Genomic DNA, 16,964 nt, shown 5'->3' with positions numbered 1-16,964 from the left:
TTTTTACATTAATATAATGGAAAAACCTTAAATTTAAATTAAATTGTATGTATATTACCATCGACACAACCTAAATTTAAATTGAATTGTATGTATATTACCTAATAACTCATTTTTGGTTTAAACTTATAAGCCCCACACTGCTATTTTTGTTTTTCCATTTTTAATTTGATGAATCATTCACTACGTTTCCTATATAACTTATGTTATGTTGTTATTCATGTGCATTTTCAAATTGAAAGTGTTTTTGATTAACTAATAAAATATATTTAATCATTATTCTATCTTTTAATTGTCACCGACCTATCTTCATTCACGGTCATTGACTCCACTGTCCAAGCTGGAATGTTCACGAAAGTTCTACTGCACGGACGCCCTAAGTATTTCTTCGTAAATATGAATCAAAAAGGTAATGATGATAAAGATAAAAGAAAAAAATAATAGATTACCTTATTTTGAAAACAGGCCGAGAAAGTTTGTTGATTGGAAATTCAGTTCAAAGTTTTCTGAGCTTTTGTCTTTGTACAATATCTTGCTATGTATATGGTAAGCCCTATTATGTTTTTTTCATCATTTTTTTGTTTGATCATGGCTGGATAATAAGTGTTAGACTTTTTGATTGCGTTATTCAGAATCTATCAATTATATATAGAGACGATGGTGGATAATATACTGGTGATGTTCTAAATAAAATTCTAGTGTTTTTTTCCACTTGGACAAAAAAATTCGGTTCAGGGTTAGAAATGAGTTAGATTATTTGTAGGAGGGAGCTGTGAAAAATTTGATTGAATTAATGGCGTGAAGAAGAACATTATTTGTGGTAATATGAGCTTGGTCCGTGAATGGGATGGCGATATTAAGGGAGTGCCAGTGTTCTCTGTTGATGAATATCAAAGAGGTCCAGTTGTTGTATGTTGCATTGTTCTGCTTCCTTTCTCTGTGCCCTTTTTATTTATTTCTCTCTCTCTTAGCATATAATTTTGTTTTGGAGGGCTTTTCCTTTGTATTTCTGACTTTAAATTTTGGTATGTGCCTTCATTTGCAAATTCAAAAAGATTAGTTTAAAGAAGTTACAATTTTGTCTGGACAACAGTGGAAATTTAAAGGTAATTTTGGTAAAAATACAGTATAAATTTTGGGAAATAGAGGTTATAGCTATCAAATTTTAGGATTTTGGGTTACCCAATGATTTTTGATAATGTTGAATCAGTTTCCACCATTACAAAAAAAAAAAAAATATTCTTATATTCATATTTTTTGACAAAAATAATCAGATTCCAACAAAAAAATGACTTTAGGGAAAAATTTGTGATCTTGATAGACAATGCCATTTCAAAACAAACAAAAATAAAATTATGGTAACATGGTTAAAATTTCAAAACAAACCCAAACATTAAATTTAACAGTTTTCAAACTTCCCAACCCTTTTGGAGTATCATGGAAAGATATTGATAATTTTATAAATTTTTAAAAATCTTCATAATTTTGTAAATTTTTAAACGGTAGCTGAAAAGCAAATCACCACATAAGTCAAATTCCATCACTCGATAGGACCGGTCGACTATGGGCAATATAACACCCCAAAGTGCATGAAATTACTAAGATTAATAAGTTAATTTTATTATCTGTTACTTTAAGTTTTATTACATTATGTTGTGTAACAATATGTGGTGGAGACTAGAAGGCCAAGAAAAATAAATTATGGTTACCTAAATATTTGGTAATGATACCTTAACAAAAAATGGAAACTGTTTACAAGAATTAAAAGAAACAGTTGCAAAGATAGTTACCCAATCTGCCCTCAAGGGAGATTTAGAGGGGAGCAAAAGAATCCAATAGATATCTTAGAGCTGGAGGAAACAGACCAGTGGGATAATTCTCGAGAAAGATAGTCAGAAAAGAGTACAAGACTTGGGGGTAATCTAGGAACCCAAGGTACTTACTGTAACTGGAAATAATTAACTGTGATACTAGCAGAAAGTGCTCAGGGGAGATTCTGGAACTAATTGCCAGAACTCATGGCATGGAGGAGAGACTTTCCAAAGAGGATTGTTGGCTAGTTGTTGTTATTATTAAGACAAATAAGTACCATGAAATGCTTAATTTAAGAATTGGTAATATGCTATAGAGTAACAATTTAATTGATTAAGTAGGAACATCTTACTGTCTTTAGTATAAAGGAATTCTCTATATGCAGTACAGATAAGCAAGGAAGTTCTTTAGAAAAAAATACATTAAAACAGTAAACGGAGTATATTTAATTTCTTTCTCAGTATAAGCAACAATAAAAACTCTCTGATAAAATTATGTAAAGAATATTGCAAGTAATTTCCGTGTATGAAAGATTTAACATAGTATAAAACAAATGAGATTACGCTCTTAGGTATTTAGAATGAACTGTGAAAAACCTTCATGGAATACACCCAAGGAATAGTTGTATTATGCGTGTCCAAATTATACACATATGTTACTGCTCCATAATTTAACTACAACATGCAACTAGAAAAAGAAATGAAGATCTGTTCGGAAAACAGAGGTACCACCTCATTCGCCACCCATGTAATATCTATCAGTCTACGAATAAACCCTTTTATAAATCCTCATTCGACAAACCTTTATTAAAATAGTTAATCCACATGAGTCAAGCAGTATTCAATAAACCATAATACTCTAAAATTAGAACAGAGGCACCTGACCCTTTGAAAAATATGAAACGACATACCCCAAATATTAGCTAACTTAACAATGTATTATATATAAGAATATACTCCACTGTGAACAAACAGTCAGTTACGATTACAGAATGATGCCTTCGAGTCATTATGACCAAAATATCAGAGTTCTTTAGCTAATAACATAATTGACATAAGAACAAGATACAACAGCAAGAAAAGAGATATGTTCAAGGACTGGTAAATTTTTCCCATATTGCTCAAACCATACACAGAGTCTATCGACTTACTGAAACGACTAACTAATTAAGGAGTACAAGAAATCTAGGCTGCTTTCTGAGCTCGACTCGGTGGAACATTAAACCCCTCTTTAACTAAATTGTTGAGGACTAGAATGTCAACCTGGAAATGACCAGCGAAACCATAAGAGTGTGAATATTGAAGGGTAATTTCCAGGCTTGCGCAAGAAGAATAGGGCAAAGGAATACCTGTCATAAACCACATTCAAACATAAAATTATTACATGACTATCTAACATAGATAAAAATTGAGAAAACGCATGTTTCAGTTTAAGAAAAATGATACCTGAAGCTGGAGGATTTCCTCTCCAAGTCACCACCTTCACATTCACCGAAACCCCTAATAAAATATTCTAAGCTCAAGAAGCTATCAAAAACTCATGAGTCTTTAGGTTAACGAAGTTTACCTTCCGAATCCTGGAGCAGAATTGTTTCCATCGCTCTAAGATACCCTCGACCTAACCTGGACAGAGGCAGAAGTCCCGTTAGCCTTGACAAGAGACATGTCTTCCAAAAAATTAAAAGAACTATTGATATTCAGTATCAAACAACACTCACCTTCTCCGGACCAACCATCCTAACCAGTGCAAGCCGCAGAAGGAGGGACTGCCCCACTGTAACCCTCAGCGAATCATTTCGCCATTGTAGAGCAGCAAGAAGCTGTGGACCAAAGGTAACACTAAATCCATAGGACACTGGGCACAAGGAAGTGGTTAGGTGATAAAACCCTAAACAACCACCATCGTTGGATCGTCGGACAAGAACCGATGGAGGTGAGGTAGGACAGATGGCACTAGAATTTTGAACCAGGTAGCGATCACATGTAGCATCCTCGGCCAAGATCACACCACGTATCTCAATGTATGAGGGCCAACTAAGCCAGTGCAGGGCAGTAAATTCCAATGTACCGATGGCCATGTGATCCATTAACACTAACCTCCATGGTAGCATGGTAATATATTAAGCACATATATTAACCTCTAAAAGTGACTATTACAAATGGTATCAGAGCTCAGATTCGTATACTGAGACTCTTTGGGATATATGTACAACTATACCTGAAATAAATGTGTTGAGTATATAAAAATATATATAATAATTAACTGTGTTGAGTATATAAAAATATATATAATAATTAACTATGTAAATGTATGTGTAAACACAGAGACTGTGACAAGAAAAGAAAGTTCAGAATGCAGAGGAGCTTCGGACCACTTGAATAGCCCAAAACAACATATGTGAATGCTAATCCAGATATCTAGATACAGTTGGGCGAGGAATCCCGGCAAGCTAATGCAATGTTACTCGAAATTGTACAACAGCTGCGTGCGGAAATGACAAATTTAAGAACAGATAATGAACGGCTGCGTTTAGAATAGGAGAGAATTCTAAGAAGTCTGTCCAATCGACAGAATCAATGCCATCCAGACCCCAGTGCGGAAGACCAGGAAAAGACCCTGACAGCTCAGCATGGAGAAGAAAATGCCGAGTCAGCTGGAAAACATAGGGAAGATGAAGAAGGACATTCAGACAATGTCTCCGACCAGTGTAAAACCAAAAGACAAAAGTCAGAATTACAAGGATAATTTAAAAAAATTAAGCCCTCACTACTTGAGGGAGAATCTGAAGAGGCAGCGAAGGCCTGGTTAATCGATATGGGGAAGTAATTTCAAATTTAAGAGTACACTGACGAACTGAAGGCACGATTGGCAGTTTATCAACTACGTGGTAAAGTGACCTTCTAGTGGGAGGAAATCAAGATGGTAAGAAAAATTGATGAAGAGCAGGTTACATGGAATGAGTTTCAAAAACATTTCAAAGACAAGTATCTAACTGAGCGCTATTATGATGAAAAAGAAAAATAATTTCATGAGTTAAGATTGGGAACCTTAACCATGGATGAATATGTGGCACGATTCACATCCTTACTACGCTATGTGCCTTACATGCAAGAAGAAAAGGCCAAAATTTAGCGCTTCATCAGCATCTTACCCAACTTTATGAAGAAAAAACTGGAATTTGACTACCCCAAGACAATGGACGATGTCGTGCAGAAAGCCCACATTTGCTACTAGAAAATGAAACAGAAGAATGAAGGACCAAAAGGGGGGTTGAATAGGAAGGGTAGAAGCCTGATTCCAAACAGACACCCAAAATTTTCTAGTAGCAGGAATGTACAACAAAAACCTTTCAGTAAGTTTCCAGCCAGGAATCAGCCCAAAACTGCATATTCTGAGAACAGACCAGCAGAAGGAGTCATTATATCTGTCAATGATTAGCAATCAAAACTGTCGCTGCAATGTTGGGGATGCAGAGAACCCCATTATTGCAAAAATCGTCTGCACAGGGCTAGAACAGAACAATTATCAAATATGCAAGAAGCATCCAAAGTTGGGGAAGTGGCAAGGAGCATGCCTAGAATTAACGCTACTCTGGATGATCATCAAGCAGAATTTCAGCCCACCATGATCGAATGTGAAGGTATGATTGCTACCAACCTGTCTCTATTTTATTTTATCCAGGAACTCTATTAAGCTATGTTAGTCCTAAGGTGGTAGAAAAGTGTCAACTACCGAGCAGAAAAATTTCAAAACCTTGGCTAGTTCAATTAGCCACTGGGACAAAAAGAAGGGTAAACACAAAAATAGAATGTTGTCCCAAAACCATTTCAGGGAAACCTATTTACATTGACCTTAATATAATTCCTTTGGGTTCTTATGATATTTGAATCGGGATGGACTGGTTAGAAAAATGTTGGTCCTGAGTGGATTGCAAATAGAAAACTGTAAGTTTTATTTCTGAATTAGGCCAAAGGAAGGAACTCCAAGAAATAAAAACCAGCACCAATTTACGTCATATTATGGCTAATCAGCTAGGAAAATGTATGAGAAAAGGTTGTCAAATATATGTTGTTTAGGTGCAGTTTACCAATACCAAAAATAATATGACCTCCTTGGGAAACATTCCCTGTCATTCAGGAATTTGTTGATTTATTTTCAGAATCCATTCCAGGTTTACCTCCAAAAAGTGATATTGATTTCACTATTGAACTCATTCCAGGTGCAGCCCCTATATCCAGGGCCCCTTATTGCATGAGCATACCTAAGTTAACAAAACTCAAATGTAGCTTCAGGAGCTCCTAGACAAAAAGTATATCTGCCCTAGTGTGTCTCCTTGGGGAGCTCTCATATTATTTGTAAGGAAAAAGGACAGGACCCTGAGATTATATATCGATTATCATCAATTAAACAAGCTAAACCATTAAGAATAAATATCTTTTGCCCTGTATTTATGATCTATTTGATTAGGTACAAGGAGCAAAATTGTTCTCAAAAATCGACTTAATATCAGGCTACCGTTAAATAAGAATAAAAGAGGATCACATTTACAAGACAACATTTTGTACCCGTTATGGTCATTACGAGTTCGTGGTGTTGCCATCTAGCCTTACAAATGCCCCAGCCACCTTTATGAGTCTGATGCATGGTATTTTCCAGCCCTACCTTGATAAATTTGTATTGATTTAATATACTCTAAGAAACAGGAGGAGCATAAAGAACATCTGATAATAGTATTACAAATGCCATGGGAATATCAGCTATATGCTAAATTCAGTAAGTGTGACTTTTTCAAAGATCAGATTCAGTACTTGGGTCACGTTATCTTAGCCGATGGAATAGCGGTAGATCTGAAGAAGATCAAAACAATCATGGAATGGATAGCCCCAAAGAATGTTGTTGATATCAGATCATTCTTGGGTTTAGATGGGTACTACCATCGATTCATTGAGGGATTTTCGAAAATTGCCTTTCCAATGACCTCCTTACAAAAAAAGGGGTGCACTTTCAATTGGACAATTGAGTGTCAGCAAAGTTTTGGAAAGCTGAAACACCTGCTTACCACCACACCAATGTTAAAAGTGGAAGATCTGGAAAAATATTTCTTGGTTTTCACATATGCAAGTAAAGAGGGTGTTGGTGGAGTGATGACACAAGATGTAAAGGTTAATGCTTATGAATCACAGAAATTGAAGGAATATGGACAACAGTATTCTTCATATGACCTTGAGTTGACAACAACATGCACTTAAAATGTGGCGACACTACTTGTTGGGGAAGAAATTCCTGCTATTAACTGATCATAGCAAGCTTACAAATTTCTTCAACCAATCTAGCTTAAACGCTATACAGGCCAAATGGAAAACATTCTTAAGCAAATTCGATTTCGAGATGAAACATCTTAAAAGAAAGGAAAATAGAGTGGCCGACACATTGAGAAGAAAAGTACATTGCATTTATGAGGTCGAAATGAGCCAAGCAAGCTCAAATATCCTTGAAATTATAAAGGAAGTAGCTATAAAAGATCCGGAGTAGACCTTCCTCTGGCAACAGATAAGAGAGGCCCTGCTAGAAAAGGAAGCACTCGAATTTGAAATTGTTAGGCCCCTATACTACTAGTGTAACCCCTTATTGTTATTAGTATAACCCACTTATTATATTGATGTACCCATGTAGTGCCCATATTGTTACTATTGTGCCCCATAGAAGCCCACTATTGTTATTATTGTGCCCTTACATTATTATTGTTATGTCGGCTCTGATTATGTTATGACCCCTTAGACTCCTATATATAGAAAGGAGTTCTTTTCACTTGTATCATCAAATAATTGTTCATTTATGTAATGTAAAGGAGGTTTCCCCCTCGAAGAGGCTGAATTCTAAGGCGTTGATCTATATTTTCTATCTTTTCTTGAGCTGGTTCCATAACATTTGGTATCAGAGCTTTGGATTCTAGGGTTTCGCTGCTCCAAACAGGTCATCGTGGCATTTTTACTATAACTTTTTGTTTGTGACGTTTCAGAAGTCGCAAAAAAAACCCATTTGAGAAGAAACCATGCTGAACCTTGGGTCCAAATTTCAGAGCTTTTCGCACGATATGTGCAGAGATATGATCTGAGGAAGTTGGTCTTTTTGCAGACTCCTGAATTACATTCAAAACAGGTGACCTGGGGAAAATCGTCGTAACTTTCTCTCTAGGGATCGGATTGAAATTTCGTAAGAAGTTACAGAACGAAGACAGACTGTAGTTTTTTGTATATCGTTTTTAGATCCAAAGGGCAAAACAGTGACACGTGGCACTTCATACAAGTTCGCTCTTCTGGAAAGGTCTATAATCAGGTCATCTTGGGAGATTGTGCATAACGCTTTCTTAGAGAATCCAATTTGGATCAGACTGGTGGAATTGGAAAGAGGACACAGAGGGCTACTATAGATCCCAATTTCAAAACTTAAAGATCTGAAAGTAAAAAGTTATAGTCGTTTCAAGGTCGAGCTCCTAAAATCAAGAAAAAGCAAGATGAGGAAGTTTGATGGAAAGGATCTGGTAAATTGGATACTTCAGATGGAGCAATATTTTGATCTACATGGTGTACAACTATTACAAAAGGTATGTATTGCATCTTCATATTTAGAACCAGATCAATTTTTATGGTACGAAGGGCTTTGTTCTCGTAAACAACTTGTTATGTGGTGAAATTTCATGGAGGAAATGATAGCACATTATGAGGATACAAAGAGCAACACCTTCTTTAGAGCAACACCACAACAATTAGAAATAGTGAAAGGGCATTGTGACATAGTGGAAAGAAAAATTATGGAAACCAGGAAGCGTACCCCTCACAATTATAAAGATGGAAGTGTTGTTTCTCCTAGCCTTCCACAACCTACAAGGGTTACACCACAACAATTGCAAGAAAAAAGAGAAAAAGGGCTTTGTTACAATTGTGATAGCAAATGCACTAAAGGTCATAAGTGTGCTGAGAAGAAATTATTTTACATAGAATATGAAGAGGAGGAAGAAAAGAATCAAGAAACATCAAAAGAAGAAGATATACGCCAGGACCCCACCCCAGAGAAAGAAGAGATGAATCAGACCATATCTTGTAAAGCATTGGCAAGAATTACCACTCCTCAAACTCTCAAGATAGAAGGACATATCAAGAAGAAAAATGTGCAAGAAGTGAAAGATCACATTGAGAAAGAAGAAATGAATCCAACCATATCTTGTAATTCATTGTTCGAAATTACCACTCCTCAAAGTATCAAGATAGAAGGACATATCGAGAAGAAAAATGTTCAAGAAGTGAAAGATCACATCGAGCATCAAGAAATGAATCCGACCATATCTTGTAAAGGATTGGAAGAAATTACCACTCCTCAAACTCTAGAGATAGAAGGACATATGAAGAAGAAAAAGGTTCAAGCAGTGAAAGATCACATCCAGCATCAACAACAATTTCTCCAACTTTTAAAGGATAACACCACTTCGGTGCAAAATCAAAAGAAACAACAGGTACATAAACATTGTAGTGAAAAATGTTTTGATGTAGGTGATTGGGTATTTTTACTGCTACATCTCAAGCAAGTTATTTATGAGAAGGAAATGTTGGAAATACTACATGCACTTAAAAAATAGCGACCTTACCGAATGGGAAGACTCTTCAAGGATGAGGTTGTGGAAGCATTTTTTTGTGCTATTTATATTATCCAACCAGATTGGATAAACGAAGCAAGGGATGAATGGAAGAAGGACGAAGAAGAATGGCCACTTATTCAAAAGTTGCAAAAGATCCCAATTCAAACAATATTGCCAGAAATTGAAGAGGAAGCAAAAATCATATTGGAACCTGGAGCAATCATAGAAACAAGAACCCGACAGCTACGAAATCGATCAATTTCAGAGTATCTCATCAAGTGGAAGAACTTACCCACTGAAGATTCCACATGGGAGGACAAGAATTTTATACAGAAGCATCAAGAACTACTCAAGCGTTGAGGACAACGCTTTTTGAAGGGGAGGGGCATGTTAGGCCCCTATACTACTAGTTTAACCCCTTATTGTTATTAGTATAACCCACTTATTATATTGATGTACCCATGTAGTGCCCATATTGTTACTATTGTGCCCCATAGAAGCCCACTATTGTTATTATTGTGCCCTTACATTATTATTGTTATGTCGGCTCTGATTATGTTATGACCCCTTAGACTCCTATATATAGAAAGGAGTTCTTTTCATTTGTATCATCCAAGAATTGTTCATTTATGTAATGTAAAGGAGGTTGCCCCCTCGAAGAGGCTGAATTCTAAGGCGTTGATCTATCTTTTCTATTTTTTTGAGCTAGTTCCATAACAGAAATACATCCTAATAATCTTCTTACTTTTAAAAATAGAATTTATATCCCTAACAAAAACTCAGTAAAATAATTGATATTGGATGAATTTCATAGAAAACCATGTGTTGGTCACCCGGGGTAACAGAAATTATTTTCATCTATCAAAAAAGGGTATTATTTGCCTAAGTTAAGGAAGGATGTTGCTGAATATTTGTCCAAATATTTGGAGTGCTAGTTGGTGAAGGCAAAACATCAGCATCCCGCAGGTTTGTTGTAAGCATTACCCATTCCAGAATGGAAATGGGAAACCATACCTCTGGATTTTATCACCAGCTTACTTCGTACCAGAAAGCAACATGACTCAATTATGGTGGTAGTAGACAAATTGATTAAATCGTGGAGATCACAGACATATTTATGAAGGATATTTTTCATTTACATGAAATACCCAAAGTGGTAATCTCCGATAGGGATGTAAAATTTACGTCCACCTTCTCGAAAACACTCTTTTTGGGATTGGGTACTCAGATCCAATTTAGTACTGCATATCACCCCCAAACAGATGGACAAACCGAATGAGTAAATCAGGTGTTGGAGGACATGCTACGCATGTTCGTGATGTAGCAGCCACATAAGTGGGAGGATTATCTCCATTTAGTGGAATTTTTATATAATAATGGACATCATGAATCATTGGGCATGAGCCCCTTCGAGGTGTTGTATGGAAGAAAGTGCAGGGTGCCCATAGACTGGAATAACCCAGTTAATAAACTAGCATTGGGTCCTGACATGCTAGCAGAAATGGAGGAGACTATTAAGAAGATTTGGAAAAATATAAGGGCAACCCAAGATAGACAAAAAGTGTATACATATAAAAAGAGATCATGCAAAGAATTTCAACTGGGGGATCACGTATATTTAAGGGTAAAACCCCAGAAAATCTCCTTACTGTTGGGTTGTGTTATATTCTTTCCATGACTAGCCTACGTAGTTAACTGGGGGATTAGAGGGGGGGCGGAGCCCCCCCCTTCATTGCGCCGATTGTACAACACGGGGGTCATTGGTGGGGTGGTAGCCCCCCCTATCTAGGAGGTTTTAAGGGGGTGGGTAGCCCCTCTATGCATTGCCCCGGGAAAAAAAAATTTGGACCCTATATTAGGTTGGACAAACCTACCTATGGTTTTCGGTCCATGGTTTTGGATGCGATGTTTTTCAGTCCATGGTATTGGATGTTTCGGCATGTATAAATATGTATTGTAACATTGAATGGAACATAACGAAAAATCAAGTTGGTAGTCTCGATTTTCGGATCCAGGGGAAAATCTCTATGTATATGTGTTTTATGTGTTATGCTCTCGCATTGTCTATTTTTTATGTTTTAGAATTCATATGCAGGTAATTTATGTACAGGGTTAAAACCTACATTTGGTATTAGAGCAGGTTTGGCTTCAAGGGGACGCCTTTGTTGCTGAGGGGTTTCGCTCGAGCCTGTGGTAGACCCTGTTCAGTGGGAGATCTGCAAGATCGATTCTAGTGGTGAAAGAAGATGGCGAGCAGTGGAAAGATAGAGATCGAGAAATTTAATGGTCAGAGTTTTGAGTTGTGGAAAATCAAGATGGAGGATTTGTTGGTGGATAAAGATTAGTGGATCGTGGTAGATCTGGGTACTAAACCAACGGGAGTGTCCAATGAAGAATGGAAGAAGTTGGATCGGAAGGCAAAGAGCACAATATGATTGTGTGTCTCAGATTCAGTATTGTTGAATGCATAAAGGGAAGCTACAGTGAAGGCTTTGTGGGACAAGTTAGGGACTTTGTACCAATCTAAGTCTCTGGTGAATAAACTGTTTCTGCGGAAAAAGTTGTATAAGCTGAGGATGAAAGATGGAGACTTGGTGACAGAGCATCTGAACGCATTTAATATTGTGGTAAGTTAGTTAGCATTTGTTGATATTAAAATTTCAGATGAATATTAGTGCATTAGTTTGTTGTGTTCTCTACCAGATTCGTGGGATAGTCTAGTTATTGCAATAGGTAGCAATGCAACTGCCTTGTAATTTGATGAAACAGTCTTAGCCTTGCTGACAGAGGAGATGAGACTGGAAAATATGGAAAGCCAAAATGGTGATGCCTTGTCTATATGAGGATGGTCCCAGAACATAAACAAAAATAAGTCATCGAGTGGGAGATCTAAATCTAGAGGGAGATCTAAATCTCCAGGAAAACCAGTAAAGGTTGTGTGCTGGAAATGCGAAAAGGAAGGGCACTACAAAAGGGACTGTAAATCTAAAGCTCCTGATAAAGGAAAGGGATCTGATGATGCTCCTTCTACAGAGGCAAAAACCACCTCAGATGAAGGTGGGGATGTGTACTTGGCTTCTTCAAGTACACATGTAGATCGTGAGGCATGGTTGATTGACTCAGGTGCATCCTTTCACTTCACTCCCCATAGAGAGTGGTTCTGCGAGTATGGTAAATACTATGGTGGTGAATTCTTCTTAGGAGATGATAGGAAGGCTAGAATCGTTGGTCGCGGAAAAGTAAAGTTGCATTAGCAAGGTGGAAGGGTTAGAACACTTCCAGGTGTTCTGCATATTCCTGCATTAGCTAGAAATCTGATTTCTGTAAGAAAGTTGGATGATGCAGGTGTAAAGACAATGTTCAAGAAGGATACCTACATGATTGTTCGAGGAGCATTGGTATTGATGCGGGGAGTTCGGACTGGAACTGTATACAAGCTGCAAGGTAGCACTGTTGTTGATGGGTGCAACAGTTCTGTGGTTCCTGAAAGTGGAGTAGAAAATCTAGTGGTCTTTGTAGAGAAGACCATGCTGTGGCATCAAAGGCTTGGACATATTGGAGAGAAGGGCCTTTGAATACTTCATGGTAAAGGTATGGTAGAAGGTATGAGTAATAGCTCTCTGGATTTTGATTTCTGTGAAAATTATGTATATGGGAAGCAAAATCGGGTGAGTTTCCCCCTGGTAGTAAGAGGGAAAAACATATATTAGAGCTTGTGCACAGTGATGTGTTTCGACCTGTGAAGGTTCCACATAGAAAATTTTAGGGGCGAATGTTCACCCTTTGGCGAAATTAAGGGCTTTTAAATTTTTAGCGGGCGAATATTTTGTATCATAGCACATTTTTACAAATCACCTCAAATAGCCCACCTTATTTTAAGGGAGAGGGTAAAAAAGGTAAATTTAGCCCTTGAAACTAGGAGTTACAACTTTCCATTCGCCCATTTTCAAGAATAGGTTTTATTTAAGTGAATCATATGGGCCAAATACCATATTTATAAAAGAGGTATGGTAAATTAATAAAAATATAAATAAATGAGAGGTATGGTAAATAAATAAAACATTTTTTATATTTACTCCATAAGTCACCTTATATACATGCAAGGGTGTAAACAAATAAAAATATAAGTAAAGTGGAGGTATGGTAAATAAATAAAACGTATTTTTATGCTTACTCAAAAGGTATGGTAAATAAATAAAAATATAAATAAACTAGACGTATGGTAAATAAATAAAACCTCTTTTTATATTTAGTCCATAACCCTCCTTCTATTTATGAAGGCTCAAGAAAGACGTTTTATTTAAGTGAATCCTATGGTCCAAATACCATATTTGTAAAAGAGGTATGGTAAATTAATAAAAATATAAATAAACCAGAGGTATGGTAAACAAATAAAACATTTTTTTATATTTACTCCATAAGTCACCTTATATTTACGAACACTCAAAAAATGCGTTATATTTAGGTGAAACCTATGGGCAAAATACTATGGGACAAATACCATGGACTAGATTGTTATTAATACCATGCAAAAAAACATTATTAACCCTAATATTAATATTAATAAAAATAAAAATGGCACATGGTATTGACCCATGGTATTCACCTGGAATGTAGCCTATTTAAATGGGGGAATTCAACCAGCATAGATCCATCTTTACTCTGGATCTACTAACCCCCGAGAGGTATCAAATATAGTGATATGCAAACTAGCATAGAGTGAAAAAATATTTGATCCCTCTCGGGGCTTGGTGGATCAAGAGTAAAAATGGATGTTGTAATTTAATGTATGTCAAACATTTTAGCTTGGTTAAAATAAAAAATAAAATAAAATTCAACTATTAATTTTATTAACTTTTATAAATTACTAATAGTAATTTTTAAGCTCCAGGTTTATGATAACCCATGGTATTGACCCATGGTAATACCGTGGTATTCATGTAAGAATAGACTGTTTAAAGGGGAAATTCTATCATGTTAGATCCATCTTAATTCTGGGTCTACCAAGTGCTCAGAGGGATAAATAGATGTCATCCCCCTAAGAGTGGTAGATGTGGTGTTAAGATGGATAGAGGTTGGTTTTTATGATAATCAAGATATTAAATAGACTTAGGAAATTATATTGCAAAAACATATTAAGGTGAATGGTTAAAGCACAGACATTGGACAAGTATATTTGTATACTTCTGTTTTAAACTGAAATAAATCCAGGGCTAACAGGGATGGATTGATTGCACTAGTCATCCTTCTATAACTTTCCAACATATGCTGGAGTAAATAGATTGTAATTTGGGTAATTTTTCTAATTGCAAACAGGAACATACTTGTGTATTGGCAGGGTGGTTACGAGGTCCCTAGAAGTGATGAATTTGAATTTTTATTGGTTTTATATATAGTATTAGGTTTTTTCTCATGCTTTCTGTGAATGACATGGGTGAATTTTATCCTACACCCACTAGGTTATCGATATGTAATTTCAGTAATTTTGATTTCAAAAGATATTTTAAAGAAATGCAATGATTTCATTTGTGTATTCAATAAACACAATATTCTAATGGAATTCTGCATTTGTGGTTTACTTATATAGATTCCACGGAGAAGTGTAGTGGTGTGACATCAATTGTCCTAAAGCAAAGGCTTTAGTTTTACTCTTTTTGGAAGCAAATACTTTCTTCCAACACCTTTGAGTTCCATGAAAAATTTGAAAGTCCTAATAGTATTCAATTATGGGTTCAAGAGAGACATAGTATTCAATTATGGGTTAACCACACTGAATGATCTATCGGCCTTATCTTCACTTAGTTTAAGACTATTCACTTGGAGAGCCTGCATGTGCCCCCACTTCAAGAGCATAGTAAAGTCATGTAGAACTTAGAGAAGCTATCTTTAAGCTTTTAGTGAAGAATGGAAAAATTGTTTAGGTTCAATAACAGCCAGTTGAGAATTAAGCTTCCAATAATGCTAGATTTTAACCTGGAGCACTTTTGTGATTTCGAGGAGATGCCCCCTCGTATTTGTGACACATCTTCAGTTGTGAATTGGACTATTACTAACTGTCATTTCCTTCGAAAGTTACCTGATGACTTGGTGAACCTCAACTCTTTAAGAATGTTAAGGAAGGAAAGAAAGTACATTATGCTAAGTTATCTTATGCTTTTCAAGTTTTTCTTGGATATCTACAACGTTTCAGGTAGGAAAGAACATTCTGTTAATGAAAATTTGTCTTGATAGAAAGACCCAATTTCAAATTCTAATGCTTTCAAAAAACATTGTGTAACTGTAATGTTTCTAAAAGGAAAGCATATTTTTCAATTTAAGTATCATGATCCCATATTCCAACTTATTTTTCAGTAACCCATTAGGCTTTGTAGCTTTGAATAAATCCATGTCTTTTGATAAGATCCTCTTCCAAATTAGAACGCAATTTCCTTTTGGCAATAACCACATACAATGTCTTGATTTTGTTATTGAGAAAATAGAGGTTGTGAAACAAGCTTGTGCCATACAAGGACTTGATTTATTGATTATGTATCAATTATGGCTCTTGATGTAACAATGTCTTGATTTTGTTGCTTGAAAATAGAGGTTATGCTTTACTATTTCACAGAATTTCTTACAATCTTTCCATAAGTATTGATTTGTAATCTTAGTCACTGAGGGATGACAGTAATGACAAAGGTAATATTCCATGGTTTGAAGTTTCCCTCTTACTAAATATTTAAATATATCACCACAATTTAACTGTTAGTTAAAGGAATTGTATTTGATTTGTAAACAATTCATTGCTTGATTTATAGATTTTGATTTTTTCCCTTTTTTATTTTTTTCTCAGATTTGGTATGAGATATCTTCCAATATTTGGGTTCCCTAGTTTCCCCACCTTAGCTATGAGGTTCAGATGCTATCATTAAATATTCTCAGAACATTACAACTTTTCTAGTAAGTGTACTTTGAAACATTGTTGTTGCTTTTCCATGGTGTTAATGCAAATAAGCACTACAACTAGTGCCATTATTTAGATTAAGTGTCGAAATCTAGGTGGTCTTGTAATGATGGAGTGATTTTTTTCTAGCTACTAAGGCCATATGCATTTTTATCTCTTATGTTGTCCTGAGATATTCAAATTCAGAATAAGAATTGAGGTCTCGTTTCCACTGTAGCTTGCAATCAGTTTCTTGAACATAATATATAGTAGATTATATTTTACTAATAAACTGTGTATGTGATCCCTTGCAAGAAAGGAAATTCAAAGTGACTTTGATTTCACATTTATTTGTCAAAACATCCACACAGGAAAGGAGATTCAAAGTGACACTGATTTCACATTGATTTGTCAAAATGGAGGCAAGAGAAAAGGAAACTTTGTATTCAACAATGCTCTTAATTTCATATGTACATGCACAGACATATTAGTAGAAAATATTGAAGGGTTGCCTAAGTAATATTTTCCATTCCACTACATTCTTTACAGCTTGTAAATAAATAACTCGGAACAATTCATTACACTAATTGTTATTCT

The sequence above is a fragment of the Pinus tabuliformis genome, chromosome 3_2, assembly GCF_031772625.1.
Source record: "Pinus tabuliformis cultivar Carrire ecotype Pingquan chromosome 3_2, CPIR1, whole genome shotgun sequence".
NCBI lineage: Eukaryota > Viridiplantae > Streptophyta > Pinopsida > Pinales > Pinaceae > Pinus > Pinus tabuliformis.
The sequence above is the reverse complement of the archived record's forward strand: the minus strand, read 5'-3'. Positions refer to the sequence as shown.